Genomic DNA, 18,872 nt, shown 5'->3' with positions numbered 1-18,872 from the left:
AGTATTATTAATATCATTTGGGGGTTGTGGGCCCTACAGGTTTTCCACTGGGGCCATATAAATTTGTAGGACTCTGGATCCGCCCGCATACAGACTGCAGTTTCATCAATCATCAGGGTTACACCTGGTTCTCACAGATAACTTGTAATATTGAGATATTAGGTCTTATCAGCACAAAAGTTGCCTGAAGGTGCAAACTGCATCCAGCGTGTACAATTCGTAACCTCAGGGTAGTGTCACATGTATTCTCTGTTGTGGTTTTCATTTCTTGCTGTCCAATTGAAATAAATGGATTTTGCCTAGGGGACATTACCTAGAGAGTCTTCTGCTCTAGCACCTGTTTAAAGGGGTACTCCGGTGAAAACCTTTTTTCTTTTAAATCAACTGGTGGCAGAAAGTTAAACAGATTTGTAAATTACTTCTATTAAAAAATCTGTACTTATTAGCTGCTGAATACTACAGAGGAAATTATTTTCTTTTTGGCATGCTCTCTGATGACATCACGAGCACAGTTCTCTCTGCTGACGTTATTATGATAATAATAACGCTTTATTTATTTATTGTTGTCCTTAGTGGGATTTGAACCCAAGTCCCCAGCACTGCAAGGCAGCAGTGCTAACCACTGAGCCACCATGCTGCCCTTAGCAAACATCTGCTATGCATGGTTGCTAAAATGGACAGAGATGTCAGCAGAGAGCACTGTGCTCGTGATGTCATCAGTGTTCCAAAAAGAAAGGAATTTCCTCTGTAGCATCCAGCAGCTAATAAGTACTGGAAGGATTAAGATTTTTTAATAGAAGTAATTTACAAATATGTTTAACTTTCTGCCACCAGTTGATTTAAAAGAAAAAAGGTTTTCACCGGAGTACCCCTTTAATGCTATTAAGAATGTTTAACGCCGCCTAAAATAGCTAAGATAAAAAGTATTCAAAAAGGATGGTTCTGTTCTTCTTAGGGCTAGGGAGTATATATAAGGGAGTATATATAACTTCCAGAACTCGATACATGACCCCAGTACACCTATAGCATTGCTCTAACCCTTAGTGGTGGCGATTGAATATTACAGTCATGTGCTGGGACGTCTCTGCAGTAAAAGGGTCTTCAGTCTATGGTAGTGTTTCCCAACCAGGGTGCCTCCAGCTGTTGCAAAACTACAACTCCCAGCATGCCTGGGCAGCCTTCGGCTGTCCAGGCATGCTAGGAATTGTAGTTTTGCAACAGCTGGAGGCACCCTGGTTGGGAAACACTGGTCTATGGATAAGTGATGATCCCGGACACCACACAGATCACACATTGGACTATGAATGTATATTCCTGAGAACATATATATCCTGGCAGATGGTGAAAGTAATATTTGGTAAAAGCCAGTAGCCAGACAATCAATGCACAATCTGTGGATTCACATATCTTGGTGGCTTAACAATGGCTCCAGAAAATTAAACAGGTTTGTAAATTACTTCTATTAAAAAAAATCTTAATCCTTCCAATAATTATCAGCTGCTGAAGTTGAGTTGTTCTTTTCTGTCTGACAACAGTGCTCTCTGCTGACATCTCTGCTTGTCTCAGGAACTGCACAGAGTAGAAGAGGTTTGCTATGGGGATTTACTCTGGACAGTTCCAGAGACAGGTGTCATCAGAGAGCACTTAGAAAAGAACAACTCAACTTCAGCAGCTCATAAGTACTGAAAGGATTAAGATTTTTTAATAGAAGTAATTTACAAATCTGTTTAACTTTCTGGAACTAGTTGATTATATATATATATATATATATATATATATATATATATATATTATCAACTAGTTCCAGAAAGTTAAACAGATTTGTAAGTTACTTCTATTAAAAAATCTTAATCCTTCCTGTACTTATTAGCTGCTGAATACTACAGTGGAAATTCTTTTCCGTTTGAAACACAGAGCTGTCTGCTGACATCATGAGCACAGTGCTCTCTGCTGACATCTCTGTCCATTTTAGGAACTGTCCAGAGTAAAAGGAAATCCCCATAGCAAACATATGCTGTTCTGGACAGTTCCTAAAATGAACAGAGATGTCAGCAGAGAGCACTGTGCTCGTGATGTCAGCAGACAGCTCTGTGTTTCAAAAAGAAAATAATTTCCGCTGTAGTATTAAGCAGCCAATAAGTACAGGAAGGATTAAGATTTTTTTAATAGAAGTAATTTACAAATCTGTTTAACTTTCTGGCACCAGTTGATTTAAAAAAAAAAGTTTTCACTGGAGTACCCCTTTAAGGGATCGCCTCTCTGGTTGGCCACCATTTGAGTGCAGGAAGGTATGCGACAAAATAAGGACTTTCACTGTCCTTGTTATTTAACAAGACTTTTGAAATGGCCCAGAGACATGTAAAAAGTTTTGATCGGTCAGGGTCTAAATGTTCAGACCCCCATTATTATTAGAACAAGCAGGGTGAAGCACGTGGCTGTGTGCTTTACTCCCTGGCTCGCTGTAATATCCATCCAGTTGCACTAGATGGGCTCCATTAGAAGTGAATAGAGCCGTCCCCTGCAACCGGACAGAGATTGTAGCGAGCTGGGGAGTGAAGCGCACAGGCAGACATTTCTCTCCGCTCATTCTAGTGGCGGTATGAACACCCAGACCCCGACCGATCAAAACCTTGGACACCTATCTGTGACATGTCAAACGTTTTGTTAAATGACAGGGACACTCTAAAAAGTGGTTTGCATTTTCTATATACAAGAAGAAATCTTAGCCCTTAGACCTACTGTATACATTAGGAAGGCATGCCAACGTTTACCGCCTAATGAATACTCATATTTTGCAGGAAGTCTGCAGTTTTTTTTTATGAAAAGCTACAAAACAGGGGAAAAAAGGCCGGGGCAATGTTCTGCTGTATATTGGTATGTTTTGGGAATCTGTGTAGGGAACACTTGAGGTACTAACATTATCTACTAAAATCTGGACACATTTGGTTCATTTTAGGCCCCTTTCACACTACAGGTATCATCCTGCTTTTTTACTGACGGATGAAAAAAAAAACGGAAGCAATAACTGGTAATAACGGATGATAACTGATGACCATCATCCGTTATTTTTAATGCTTCTTTTTTTTCTTAAAAAACCTGATGTTGTTCATCCGTTATCATCCGTTATTACCAGTTACATCCGTTTTTTTTCATCAATATTTTAACCCTTTTTTTGTAATGCTGTACTGAGCATGCTCAGTACAAAAAACGGATGTTAACAAAAACCTGACAATAACAGATGATAACGGATGTTTTTTTTTGTACATCCGGTTCCCATAGACTTCAACGTTAAATTTTAACATCCGATTTTTCACCATTGTTTTTGTGCATGCACGATCTTTTGTGCCGGTGCATTGCAATAGAATGAGATTTGCCTTCGGATGAGATGCTCTGCCTCCATCACATCCTATTGGCTCACACTTGTCACGTAACATATTTAACCGTCACGCATCGACGCGCACAGCGTCGATGCGTGACGGTTAAATATGTCACGTGACAAGTGTGAGCCAATAGGATGTGATGGAGGCGGAGCATCTCATCCGAAGGCAAATCTCATTCTATTGCAATGCACCGGCAAAAATAATGGACATTAGTAAAAAACGGACATGCCTGATGCAAAAGGATGTCCAAAAAAATCCTATTGACATGAATGGTATTTTCTGACGACCATTTTCAGGACTTTTTACCGGGAGTAATGACAGAGGTTTTTTTTTACAGGATGATACCTGTAGTGTGAAAGGGGCCTTATTGTGATATATGACACTATACGTGATTAGCGGCAGGAATGCCCCTAGGGACATTAATAGGATAAGAAAATACCTTTAAGTTGAACTTCAGTGATGGCCTCGGGTCATGTAGAGAGTGCAGATGGAGGATAGTTATTTCTACTGATTCTAATGGGACCAGTGCATTATACAGCACGGACTGGGGGAGGTCTGGCTGTAAACTTTGGAGAAAAATATCCTGTTTAAAGCCCTTTATAATAATTTGTTCTTAAGGTCTTCTCCCGTTGAGATCAACGCAATAAAACAAGAGTTCAGTTTCCCTACAGCGCCATCTCAGTAGAAATTAGGCATTGCACGGTTCAGTTAAAGGGGTACTCCGGTGAAAACCTTTTTTCTTTTAAATCAACTGGTGGCAGAAAGTTAAACATATTTGTAAATTACTTCTATTAAAAAATCTTAATCCTTCCAGTGCTTATTAGCTGCTGAATGCTACGGAGTAAATTCCTTTCTTTTTGGAACACTGATGACCTCACAAGCACAGTGCTCTCTGCTGACATCTCTGTCCATTTTAGCAACCATGCATAGCAGATGTATGCTAAGGGCAGCATGGTGGCTCAGTGGTTAGCACTGCTGCCTTGCAGTGCTGGGGACTTGGGTTCAAATCCCACTAAGGACAACAATAAATAAAGTGTTATTTTAATTATAATAACGTCAGCAGAGAGCACTGTGCTCGTGATGTCATCAGAGAGCATTCCAAAAAGAAAATAATTTCCTCTGTAGTATTCAGCAGCTAATAAGTACAGGAAGGATTAAGATGTTTTAATAGAAGTAATTTACAAATACGTTTAACTTTCTGCCACCAGTTGATTTAAAAAGAAAAAAGGTTTTCACCGGAGTACCCCTTTAAAATTAGGCTGTTTGTGCACTGCAGGTAAGGACAGGTCCTCCAGAGCAAGGGATGCTCTTTGTAAGGTATCCAAGAGATAAAGTTCCTGAACATAGGATGTGTTTCCTAAATTAGAGAACCCCTTAAGTATTAAGGGGCAAATGTTGTTTCTTTTCGCCTTTATGGTCTATTCACATGTACAGTATTCTGCGCAGATTTGAAGCGCAGGATTTTCTGCTGCAGATTTCAATGTAAACTGAATGACTGAACACAGCTTCAAATCCTGCGCATCAAATCTGCGCAGAATACTGTACGTTCTCGCACATGCTAGCAGCAGCGAGTTACCCGCCGTGGGAAACATGCTGCAAATTATGCTACTATTCATCTGAATGGGTCTGACACTACTGCGGGCTGTCTATGGACGCAACCTAATGAATAGTAGCGTAATTCGACGTGGGTTTCCTGCAGTGGAAAAACCACTGCTAATTAATAGTGTGTGAACGCACCCTAATGGTACGTTCACATGTATAGGATCCGCTGAATATTTTCTGCTGCTAATTTCGTTTCCCATTGACTTTAAACGGTAGCAAAATGTGCAGCCGATCCTGTATATCTTAACGTACCCTTAAAAGGGTACTCTGCCCCTAGACATCTTATCCCCCTCTTGAAAGGATAGGGGATAAGATGTCTGATCGCGGGGGTCCCCCCGCAATCTCCCTGCTGCACCCGGCGTTCGTTTAGAGCATTGGCTGCAGCGCCGGAGGCTCTTGACGTAACGGTCACGCCCACTCGTGATGTCAAGACCACGCCCCCTCCATGCAAGTCTATGGGAGGGGGCGTGACAGCCGTCACGCCCCCTCCCATAGACTTGCATGGAGGGGGCGTTGTCGTGACTTCACGAATGGGGTGTGACCACGACGTCAAGAGCCTCCGCCTTGCATCGCCAGTCATCCGGCACGGAGCAAAGTTCGCTCTGTGCACCAGATGTTTGGTGTGCTGCAGCCGAGATAGCAGGGGTCCCCAGCGGCGGGATCCCTACGATCAAACATCTTATCCCCTATCCTTTGGATAGGGAATAAGATGTCTAGGGGCGGAGTACCCCTTTAAGGTATTCATCACTAGCTATTCACCCACAAGTTTGCTTGCAGTAATTCTATCTGGTCTGTACCATGCTGCACATCTGCCTCCCCACTAATTCCTTTGTATGACCAGATGATCACAAGAGACTAGTAAGATTACCATATGCCCAATGCCATATGTCTGCTGAGTAAGGGACCACAATCCCATTGTTATGTTACATATCTCTCAAAATCAGATAATCAGATCTGTAATGTAGGTTCTGTATTATAGGTATCTTGTACATCTATCTCGAAGATAGGCCTGCTTGTCCATTAACAATCTAACCGTGGCCTATTCAACATGCAACTTTTGTACAATTGCCTAAATTAGCATTTATGATAATAATTATTACAAAAAATCATAAGGTAAAACAATAAACTTTTATGATTAAAAATTCAATATACATTATCATTCTTATCGCATTGTCACAATAACAATAGTGATTATTTTTTACCAAGCACTTTAAGAGGTAATCCCAGATACATTGTCCCTATAGGCCTCTTAGTGTGTTGCTATTTATTGCAGTGACAAAATTTATCCGTGACCTGTGAAAGCTGTTAACCTTTCGACAGCAAGTCAGATGCTGCACGTCAACCACGACTGCATCTGGTGTCAACGGAGGAAGAAGGTTTCAAGAAGAGAAGACAAAGAGCATCTGTGGTGGAGCAGATCTGAGGGCCCTGAGGTTATTCAACATCATCCTGAAAAGTCATTTCGTAATGAGAGCGCTGGGAGGTGTGACGGGGAAGGAATGGAGGGGAGACAAAAGGGAAAGTGATAGCAAAGCACTCTGCAAATGGTGACAGGTAGTGCAGTCAAGTAGAACTACATGGTAGACCTAGATGAGAGAATTGGAAGACAAATAAATCAGTTGGCTAATGGTATATATGATGTGCTCCAATTATAATAGAACTTTTTAGGAGCCCTATTGAGGAATGCGCCCTCACCTCAACATCTGTAGTCTAGAGATGAGCGAACTTACAGTAAATTTGATTCGTCACGAACTTCTCGGCTCGGCAGTTGATGACTTATCCTGCATAAATTAGTTCAGCTTTCAGGTGCTCCCGTGGGCTGGAAAAGGTGGATACATTCCTAGGAGACTCTTTCCTAGGACTGTATCCACCTTTTCCAGCTCACCGGAGCACCTGAAGGCTGAACTAATTTATGCAGGATAAGTCATCAACTGCCGAGCCGAGAAGTTCGTGACGAATCAAATTTACTGTAAGTTCGCTCATCTCTTATCTCGACGGTGTACTGTACAGACCATTATCACTCATCTATATACTGTACAGACCATTATCACTCATCTATATACTGTACAGACCATTATTATCACTCATCTATATACTGTACAGACCATTATTATCACTCATCTATATACTGTACAGAACATTGTTATCACTCATCTATATACTGTACAGACCATTATCACTCATCTATATACTGTACAGACCATTATTATCACTCATCTATATACTGTATAGACCATTATCACTCATCTATATACTGTACAGACCATTATTATCACTCATCTATATACTGTACAGACCATTATCACTCATCTATATACTGTACAGACCATTATCACTCATCTATATACTGTACAGACCATTATTATCACTCATCTATATACTGTACAGACCATTATTATCACTCATCTATATACTGTACAGAACATTGTTATCACTCATCTATATACTGTACAGACCATTATCACTCATCTATATACTGTACAGACCATTATTATCACTCATCTATATACTGTATAGACCATTATCACTCATCTATATACTGTACAGACCATTATTATCACTCATCTATATACTGTACAGACCATTATTATCACTCATCTATATACTGTACAGACCATTATCACTCATCTATATACTGTACAGACCAAAATTATCACTCATCTATATACTGTACAGACCATTGTTATCACTCATCTATATACTGTACAGACCATTATTATCACTCATCTATATACTGTACAGACCATTATCACTCATCTATATACTGTACAGACCATTGTTATCACTCATCTATATACTGTACAGACCATTATCACTCATCTATATACTGTACAGACCATTGTTATCACTCATCTATATACTGTACAGACCATTATCACTCATCTATGGACATTGCTTTCACTCCACTAGATGGACTGTATGGGCCAATGCCTTCAGTCAACTACAGTAAATGGACTGTATTGACCATTGCTGTCACTCAACTAGACTGACTGTACCATCGCTTGTCACTTAATTATACAGATTGTGATCTCCAGTGTAGGTTGCCTAGATGTATTGTAATGATCACTCAATGGTCACTCACCTAGATGAACTTCACTGACCATAGCTTGTTGTATAACTGATTGAAATGCATTGACCAGTCCAGGTCACTCAACTAAACTTTAGGTTTTACATGTATATGATCTGTAATGTCCAGCCCAAGTTGTTTGACTAGATGGTCTTTATTGACCACTCCAAGACACCCAACTAGATAGGTTTAAAGGGATCAGTGAACCATTAAGGAACCATGAGGATCAAAAACAAGCAATTCCTTCTGGTAAAGGGGTTATCACAAAATTGTATCATATCCCCTATCCACAGGATTGGGAATAAGTATCTGATTGATGGGTGTCAGATTGCTGGGACCCCACAATGGTCACTAGAATGGGGGACTTCTGCCTCTGAGTGAATAGAGAAGAAGCATGCACGCTCGGCCACCGCCACAGTCACCCTCTCTAAGAACCTCCAAAGATATATAAACTCTATTGAAGGTTGAACTGCAGATCACCAACAATAAGATATAAGATAGAAGATAAGTCATTGGTAACGTTGTGTGAATTTACCATCAATGATAATAATATCTGACAGTTTTTAATATGTAAGAAATGTATTCAGTCTAAAGATCTTATGAAGAAATTGGAGCTGTAGATTTCTGCACAGAATGCTGACAAACAAGTCTATACACCTCATATTGTATAAAGTTAATTAAACGGAGCAAATGATTTCTCCCTCTCAGAACAGAGGCGGAGTGTGTCTGGGGGCAGCAATCCCTCCCTATGTGTCCTCCAAGCATGTGCTTTATCTGGAACAAAACCAAGAACCATGCGGACTTAAGACAATAACCAAGCTGACGCTGAGAGGCCATTACTACAAATTGGTCTTTAGCAAAAATTATGAAGATTGTACTATGGCTGTGGTGGACAATTGGATATTTGCTTCCATTGGCTAAAGATGATTGTATGGCTTATTGGAAACCCATCCCTATGACAATGGTCCACAATCTTCTGGCATCATGTTATAGAACAGGACTACATACAAGAGGAAACTACATACTGGGGAAACTATCTTGAGGGGACACAGTATACTGGGGAAACACCCCACAGGGGGTGCCAGCTTATTAAGGAAAACTGCATACTGTGGGCACATAACTGGTAGAGAAAACTGCCTACTGGAGTAACTACCTACTCCTCCCCAACAGACCTACCGCTCCCCACCAACCCACTTATCTATCAACTTTACTGTGCATGACACCAAAAGGCGACTATTTGGGATCTTGAGCAGAAATGAGTTGTGGCTAGAAGAAACTATCATGGCGGTCTGGGTCAGATGGAGAAGAAAAGGGAAAGGGAACAAATTTTTGTCTTTTGTAGCAAATTATTTAGTAAAGGTGGCCCAATGTAAAAATAAAAAAAATAAAAAGTTGGGAAACGCTGAAATAACCTATAGAAAAGTAAGAGATTTCACATGTAACTTTAGACATTTGGTTATTATTTATTGGTCCTCATAGGTTTTTGATAGATGTTTAAAGAGTTTAGGAAACTGAGATCTAAGTTGCACTTATGTTGGTCATAAATGGAGCACTTTTTCATAAGATTAGAGGAAGCTTTCATAAACTGTGATGATAATTGAACCATTACGGACTGATCAAACCAGATATCTGACAAAACACATCATTATGGCGGACAGGTTATTTCAGGCAGATGTTAGTAATGTGGGTGCTCATCATTGAGACCAGTGAACACCTAAAAAAAATGTGTTGCCTAAAATGATGTAATACATTCCTATAGTGAATCTATATTTGAAAAAAGTTCCCTGATTCAGCCATCATTCACATATTATTCCCGTTGGGAAATCCCAGAGGTATCTCCTCTGGGGAAGGAATCAGGTCAGCCATATTAGATTCTTTTTTTTTTTTTTAACTGTAAATTTTTATTAAAGTTTTCAAAGGTTTAGAATACAAAGACAATATGTCACATACAGAGAGCAACAAGATAAACAATTGTGATCTGAGGCTACAATGTAAGTGTCAGATAACGCATCAAAACAAAAACCGAAAGGGATCATCTGAGTTGCGACTGAAAAGACCTCAAAGGTCCAAATAGGAAGGGGGGGAGGGGGGACCAGCCCCAACATCACAGAACAAACAAAGACAACGACATCACAACATACAAAAAACAATAAGGGGAGAGACATGGGGAGAGAGGGCAGGGGGGTGGAGGGGATAGGGAGAGAAGCTAGGGGGCTGTCTGTCTACAAAGCTGTCCCATGGCTCCCACACCGACTGAAAGAGGGGCAAAGCATTATTAAGAGAGGCCGTGAGAAATTTGAGGGAGCGAATCTCCCAAATCCTCACAACCAAATCCATCTCAGATGGGGGGGGGAGAGTCTGCTTCCAAAATTTTGCAATAAGGGTTTTAGCTTCCAAGACAAGATGCATAAACAGTTCAAACGAGCGCTTGATTAGAACCCTAGAGGACAGGAACAGTAAATATACAAGTGGGTCTAAGGGGACCTGAACACCCAACACATCCATCACCACCTCCCCGTACCAAGTTCCAAAAGGGGACTATCAGAGGACAGGACCAAAATATGTGGTAAACCGCACCAAGCCCCACTCCACAACGCCAACATTGCGGTGGAATGTCAGGATTCAAACGGTTTAGCAGGGCAGGGGTGTGATACCAGCCCATCAGCATCTTATATTATGTCTCTTTATAAACTGTGCAGATAGAGGCTTTGGAAGCCCTCTCCCAGATGATCCTCCACTGGGACAAGGTAATGATGGCGTTCAAAGCCTCCTCCCAGCGACTCATGTAACGGTGGGATGGCCCATTCCCGCCAAAGGCGCGTTGAGAATGGAGTAGATATCAGTAAGGAGACCCTTGGTCTGAGGCCCCGAACGGCACAGCCTTTCAAAGGCAGTGGGTAGGGAAACCGTAGAGGTACCCAACACCGACATCATGAAGTGCCGCAGCTGGAGATAGTGGAGGCACTCGGAGGAGGGAAGGCCATATCGGGAGACCAGATTATCAAAGGATAGCAAATCACGGGAGAGGGGATCCACTAGGTCCGCCCAACAAAAGAGGTCCTGACCTCCCCACTCCCTAACTACACCCGACGTGAGTCCCGGGGAAAAGGCAGGGTTGTAGAGAAAAGACTGAAGGGAAGAGACACGGGAAAAAAGCTGAAATTTCCTGTAGCAGTAGTACCCCCAGACGTAACTAGAAAAGGACATAGGTCCCAGTAGGGGGCCCGAAGGAACAACTGGAGAGGAGCTGCACCAGAGAAACATATTCGGGTGATATGAAGATAGTCACAACTTCTCAAGCTCCATCCAGTGACTATAAGCCTGATAAGTAGCCCAGGCCGCAAGATGGCGCAAGTGTGCCACCCAGTAGTATTTAGTAACGTCTGGTACAGACAAACCCCCCATGGACCGGCCCGCCATCCCAAATAAAACGAAAAATAGCGGACTGGAACGCCTTCAAGGCAGACAACAGGACACGGACAAGAGCAGAGGGAGACCAACGAAAAGAGTAGGTAGCACGCAGCTGAGCGGCCAGCAAAGGAGGGAGATTCAAAGGAAGAACTTCAGTTTTTCGGCCATATTAGATTCTTAAAGCCTATACGCCTGTCCTGCTCCTGTCTCAAAACAGGCATGTCCTAAAGAGTCTTCAGGATGCTCACTCAAACCTTCATAGGAATTAAAGGGGTACTCCGGTGAAAACCTTTTTTCTTTTAAATCAACTGGTGGCAGAAAGTTAAACATATTTGTAAATTACTTCTATTAAAAAATCTTAATCCTTCCAGTACTTATTAGCTGCTGAATGCTACAGAGGACATTCCTTTCTTTTTGGAACACTGATGACATTACGAACACAGTGCTCTCTGCTGACATCTCTGTCCATTTTAGCAACCATGCATAGCAGATGAATGCTAAGGGCAGCATGGTGGCTCAGTGGTTAGCACTTCTGCCTTGCTGTGCTGGGGCCTTGGGTTCAAATCACTCTAAGGACAACAATAAATAAAACATTATTATTATTATAATAACGTCAGCAGAGAGTACTGTGCTCGTGATGTCATCAGAGAGCATTCCAAAAAGAAAAGAATTTCCTCTGTAGTATTCAGCAGCTAATAAGTACAGGAAGGAATAAGATTTTTTAATAGAAGTAATTTACAAATATGTTTAACTTTCTGCCACCAGTTGATTTAAAAGAAAAAAGGTTTTCATTGGAGTACCCCTTTAATAGCTATCACTGTTGTCTTAGTGGTAGTGAACAATGATTCCATTCAGTTACATTTCAAAAACCTGTAGTTTTTTCCTTGCCGACTTGGGATAGATTGCTCTTAAAGGGGTATTCCAGTGAAAAACATTTTTCTTTTAAATCAACTGGTGCCAGAAAGTTAAACAGATTTGTAAATTACTTCTATTTAAAAATCTTAACCCCTCCACTGGAGTACCCCTTTAAGCACTTGCAAACAGAGACTGGCTGTCCGGTCTTCAATAAGTGAGGCTATGTACATTTTTCGGAAGGTTGGAGTCAGTATCAACACATTGGTCCTGATTTACTATTGTAAAACCGACCTGTTTTGTCGGGTTATGTCTGCGCCAGAATTTGCGCCAGATTTGAAAAAACCCAGACCAACTCTCCCTGAGAAAACCCGAAAAAGGGGCGTGACAGTTGTGGAAAGAGGGTGTGGCCACCAAAAGGGGGAATGCTCCCGACATTTTAGAAAAATTCCAACATATTTACTAAGGTTTACATTGAAAATGTGGTGAATTTGAGCTGAGGAAAATGCCACAGATCAGAGCATGTTTAAAAAAAAAATAATAATAAAATAAAAAATAAAATAAAAAAAAACATAGGGTAAAGTGCAAAATGCAGGGAAACCTTAGTAAATATCTGCTGGGGGAAAAACCCCACAAAGAAAACTACACTCCACTGTTAGTAAATTAGGGCCATTGTCTAAATGTACTCTATAACACTTCTCTGGTACTGACGGAAATTTTATAGGATTGATACATGGTTTGGAAACACGTGCATGGAACATGGCCATAGACCCATTAATCCATGCAACGCCAGAGTTAAAGGGGTACTCCACTGCTCAGCGTTTGGAACAAACTGTTCCGAGTGCTGTAGACGGCATCGGGAGCTCGTGATGTCAAAGCCCCGCCCCCTCATGACGTCACAACCGACCCCTCAATGTAAGTCTATGGGAGAGAACGTGATGGCTGTCACGCCCCCTCCCATAGACTTGCATTGAGGGGGCGGGCGTGACATTATGAGGGGACGGGGCTATGACGTCACAAGCTCCCGGCTCCAGTGTTCGGAACAGTTTGTTCCAAACGCTGAGCAGTCCCCTTTAACACAGAGAGGACAGCAGGAAAATCCATCACAGGCAGGAAGTCCTCCAGATCGGTAAAGCAGAGGAGTCTGCAGAGCATTTTTGTAGCTAGGGTTTGGGGAGGGGGGGGGGGGGCTGAGGTTGCAGAGGGAGAACCGTAATGGTGGTGAACACCTCAGACCTAACCATGGAGGAGTATAATGACCATCCTGCACTAAATTTTGTATTGAGTGTTACATAGAAGAAACAAGTCTAAGACATTACATAATCACCATAGATCAGTCTCTATAAATATTAGCATATGCGGTCATTGTGTACGGATACAGACCATTATTTACTGACACACAGGATGAACAGCCATGTTGGATATTTCGTCCGGACCGCCAGCTTTTCCCAAATATGAGCTTCACGGGAGGTGTCTAGTAGACTCTTTATCTATGATCATAGATAGCCACTCTAGCACAGCCGACACCTCAGGATGCACCTAACTTATCCCTTGTGGACCTGATGAAGGCGCATGTGAGTGCCGAAACGTGTTGTCCTAAAATATTTCAATAAATTTGTCCTGTGCAACCGTGGCATTCTGAGTCCGTCCTTGACAGTAGGAGCACTCTATGCAAATTCCCCACTTTTTATCTACCCTCTCTCTATCTATGATCATAACATTCTTCTTTAGTTGAGGCTTTTTTTTTGCATGTAATTGGGGTCATTGTGGCCTATAGTTGTATATGTGTGGCAGGCAGAAAGTAATGTGCCATCAGAAAATGACCTATTGGTTTATATCAGGTTTTTATGTTACCCATATTTTTTTTTTTTTAAATGTTGGTAATGTTCTTTCCAATTTTTCATTTAACTATTATGTTAAATGGGCACTGTCAGATTCAAAAACTTTTTACATGCTTTATATCTTGGCAAAACATTAAAGGGGTACTCCGGTGGAAAACTTTTTTTCTTTTTCTTAAATCAACTGGTGCCAGAAAGTTAAACAGATTTGTAAATTACTTCTATTAAAAAAATCTTAATCCTTCCAGTACTTATTAGCTGCTGAATACTACAGAGGGAATTATTTTCTTTTTGGAACACAGTGCTCTCTGCTGACATCATGACCACAGTGCTCTCTGCTGACATCTCTGTCCATTTTAGGAACTGTCCAGAGCAGATCTTAAAATGGACAGAGATGTCAGCAGAAAGCTCTGTGTTCCAAAAAGAAAATAATTTCCTCTGTAGTATTCAGCAGCTAATAAGTACAGGAAGGATTAAGATTTTTTAAGAGAAGTAATTTATAAATCTGTTTAACTTTCTGGCACCAGTTGATTAAAAATGGCTTATAAAAAAAGATCACTAGGGGGTCCCCATACCATCCAGAACACAGTCCTGTGCGGCTGCAGTATCATCTTTGCCTGAGGACAGGACTAGCACTCCTCTGTGCTCACGCCTGTCCTATCAGACTGCAACATGGAAACAGAAAAGAGGGGGTTACAGAGCAGCCTGCAGTGATTGGATGAAGAGACCCAGCACAGCACAGCAGACTCAGGGAGAAAGTATGATAAATGAGTGGGCTCAGTGCTTGTCTCTAAGATTTGTGAGCCAAATACAAAAGATAGACACATAAAAAAAACATGTAAAGAATCTGCATGACCTAGTGAGTAACATATAGAAGCATTATTTTTGTCTGTGATAGGACAGGTATGCTTTCAAATAATCCTGAAATCTTGCAGTTTCTATTCTGGCCACTAGACGTAAAACTGAGCTGAAACTTTCTGTTCTGTACAGATCACTTCCCGGCAGTATCTCTCTTATCATCGCAGACAGGAGGACAGTGTATGGTGATGCCAGTGTATAGATAACAGAGGTACACGCAATAGCTGTTGCACACAGACCAGCCTCCCCCTCCCATAGAATGAGACCTGAAAAGCTCACAGAGCATGCCCAGACACCTTTTCCATTCATCTGAATGGCACAGCTTCAGTCTATTGTTGCCTATATCCATGAGGCTTGCTGAAGTTCCTCCGCCAAAAGAATAAACATGCTCATATTTTTGGTGGAATATCGTGTGGAATACATTGCCGACTATAGGGACCAGTTCCAGTGCTGACTGATTCGAAATCTCCACCTGGAGAAACTCTGTAGTGTACATTGACCCTTAAAAAATCTGTAGTGTGCATAGACTTCACTATGGACAATCTCTTCTTCCTAGAACAGTGTTTCCCAACCAGGATGCCTCCAGCTGTTGCAAAACCACAACTGCCCGGGCATGCTGGGAGTTGTGTCTTTGCAACAGCTGGAGGCACCCTGGTCGGGAAACCCTTTGTTAGAAGGATCCACTGATAATAAGCAGATCACAAAGTGTCACCTTGCTGGGACCCCCAGCAATCAGCTGCAATCTGTGGGGAAATTTGTCAGTAAGTGATCAATATTCCTGCAGCGCCACCACAGGGGAAATGAAGCATTACACAATGGCAATTCAAATCAATGGGTCATCTGTATAATGTAGTAGAGGACAGGTCCAGAGTGTGCGACGCTCTTTTTAACCCATTAAAATTCTCTAATAGGGTACTGTATATGATCTAATAGGGTAAGTATATCACAATGTGACAAACCCTTAAAATGGACACTGTCAGATACGAAAACTTTTGATATGTTATAAAGCATGTATAAACAATAGGTTTTGCAATTGCTTCCATTAGAAAATGCTCAGTATTTCATACTGAAAAAGCCAGTCAAAAAACTGCCCCCCTGCCTGCTTGGACACATACTAGTCCTGCTGTGTCCATGCGTCATCACCTAAGTCATGGACACACTTCCTTGATTGACAGCTGTGACCACAGGGCTCAAAGCTGGAGGAAAAATCCTCCCACTATCAGCTTGTGTCCCGCTACTGTCAGTGAGGACAAGCTGGGAGTTGTAGGGGAGATGTGAGCAGACAGCATACTGAGGGAGGGGGGCAGAGACATTCACAATGAGGCCACGCCCCCTCCCTTTGAGAGGAATTCAGACTAGTGAGCTAAATTAAAAGTGTAATAAAAAATAAATAACGGTGTTAGACACATAAAAATTAGATGTCCATGGTCAGGATTAGGTACTGAGTGATATATTAAAAAAAAAATGTTGTTGGATCTGAAGGGTACACTTTAAAGATAGGGAACGTCTGCAAAGCATCATTCACCACAGGGCTTCACATATATAGAGCATCTCTATCAATATAGTGGGGATGATCATAAGCTATACATCACTATGAGAGGCGTCCCTGCAGCAATTCACTCACTATAACCTATTACTTAAAGTGAGTGTAATGCGTGAGTTGCTTCTGCAGAGCATCACTTCCTACAAGAAATGACATTTACTTAATGTGCGGTATTATGTGTGGTATTCTGTACAGTATCACTCCTCATAGGCTTTACAACATCTGCAAAAGATCAGACCATAAAAGTGACATATACACTGCACTCAATATGAACTATATAAGTTTATGCAGAACATCAATTCCGCTGCAGAGCATTACTTATAGATGACATAAGTTGTGTATATGTGACTTTAATGCTCTAACTCCTCAATTTTAACATGTTACAATTTCTTCATGAAGACTATATTACTTCTGCAGACTATTGCACCATACTAGTGTAAAAAATGCCCTTTGCTCCCCATAAGCTACAGAGCATCACTCAGCATAAGCTATACAACTTCTGCAGAGCATTACCCTATAAAAAGTGACATCAGCATATCATTTACCATGAGCTATGTAACAGCTGCAGAGCATCACTCTATATAAATTATGTATACACTTTACTCTCCACAGGCTATATCACTTCTGCAGACCATTACTCTATATGTCATGTGTACAATTTTCTCCCCATAGGTTATATCCCTGCTGCAGAGCATCACGCCTTAAAGTCATATACATATAAATGGTTTAAAGAGCACTTGATCTGTAATGTTTTGTCTGGATGTCACTTACTCTGACCTGCAGTAAATTCCTCAATGAATCATGTAACGAACATTTCTTCCTATAAGCTATATGATGCCGCAGAGCATCTCTCTCCCATCCTCTGCATAACTTTTGCAATCTATGTCCATGTAACATGTGCAGAGCATCTCTTTTCTATACGCTGTATATCAATGTATAGCACTGTGTCCATGTAACTTTTATGAAACAAGTGCAGAGCATTCCTTCATAGGAGCTATATGATGTTGCAGAGCATCTCTTTTCTATATAACTCAGTGTTTTCCAACCAGGGTGCCTCCAGCTGTTGCAAAACTACAACTCCCAGCATGCCCGGAAAGCCAACGGCTGTCCGGGCATGCTGGGAGTTGTAGTTTAGCAACAGCTGGAGGCACCCTGGTTGGGAAACACTGATATAACTTCTGTGTATCCCACTCTGCCCATATCACTTCTCTGAAAGGTGTGCAGAGTATCACTCCCTAGAAGCTTTAAGATGTTGCATATAGGTTTTGGATATCGCACTGTGTCCAGGTAACATCTCTGAAAGATCTGCAGAGCATCCCTCCCTAGAAGCTATGTAATGTTGCAGAGTATCTCTCTCCCATACATTGTTCATCTAGCACCTGCAGAGCATCTCTCCCAATAGACTATGCAGCAGTTCATGAAACATAACGGGGGAGATTTATCAAAACCTGTGCAGAGGAAAAGTTGCCCAGTTGCCAATAGCAACTAATCAGATAACTTCTTTCATTTTGCAGAGGCCTTGTTAAAAATGAAAGAAGTTATATGATTGGTTGCTCTTGGCAACTCAGCAACTTTTCCTCTCCACAGGTTTTGATAAATCTCCCCCATTATGTCATAGACTTAGTGGTAGTGGGCACTCACTCCCAGCACCCCCCTCCATCCATCTCATAGACTGAGTGTGCACTCACAGGTCAGTAGCAGCAGTTGCAGGTCCCCCCTGATGGAGTAGTCTTTGTAGTGACAGGTCTCTGCTTGGATGTTGAGGGTCCCTGGCTGTCTTATGGAAGCTTTCCCTCAAGTGCCTTAGACTTCAGCAGACTTTTTGAACTCCCAGAAGCTCCCTCCTCCCTCCTCTTCCCACTCCCCTCCTCTCCCAGCCCCCAGCAGACTCTCACATCCTAAGGAGTGAGCTCATGGATGGGAGCTGTAATATGAGTTCAGGAGCAGCGCAGGAGCCCACACACCGGGCTCTGAAGGGTTAACCACCAGAAATGTTCCATCTGGGGACTTATATAAAATAATGTGCAGTCTGGTGCATATCCCAAATAATCTCAGCTCAGCTACATCAGACGCTCAGCTTCACAACATGTGTATGTGCTGTGTACGAGAAGCAGCAGATTGTATGGTAGAAGCTGACCCCAGAGATCATCTGTCCTGTGTGTTCGCTTCACATAAATGGATTTGCCTATAGTTGTTTTCTGGTTGATACATTTTACTAATATTTATATTTCTTCTGTACATAACATACAGGCGTGACCATGTGGATTATCTACTTTTCTTCTGTCTGTCTCATATCTATCTATCTATCTATCTCATCTATC

At 41.7% G+C, this 18,872-nt stretch overlaps 1 protein-coding gene across 1 annotated transcript in view; it reads right to left on the bottom strand.

Annotated features, from left to right (window-relative positions):
- The window catches only part of LOXL2 (lysyl oxidase like 2), a 74,734-nt gene extending 56,369 nt beyond the window's left edge, over positions 1-18,365 (bottom strand). Inside the window, exon 1 of the mRNA XM_056571181.1 lies at positions 18,240-18,365. The gene's annotated coding sequence lies outside the window, so the exon portion shown is untranslated. The remainder of the gene's footprint in view (positions 1-18,239) is intronic.
- Between the last annotated feature and the right edge of the window lie 507 nt (positions 18,366-18,872).

The sequence above is a fragment of the Hyla sarda genome, chromosome 4 (assembly GCF_029499605.1).
Source record: "Hyla sarda isolate aHylSar1 chromosome 4, aHylSar1.hap1, whole genome shotgun sequence".
NCBI lineage: Eukaryota > Metazoa > Chordata > Amphibia > Anura > Hylidae > Hyla > Hyla sarda.
The sequence above is the reverse complement of the archived record's forward strand: the minus strand, read 5'-3'. Positions and strand labels throughout refer to the sequence as shown.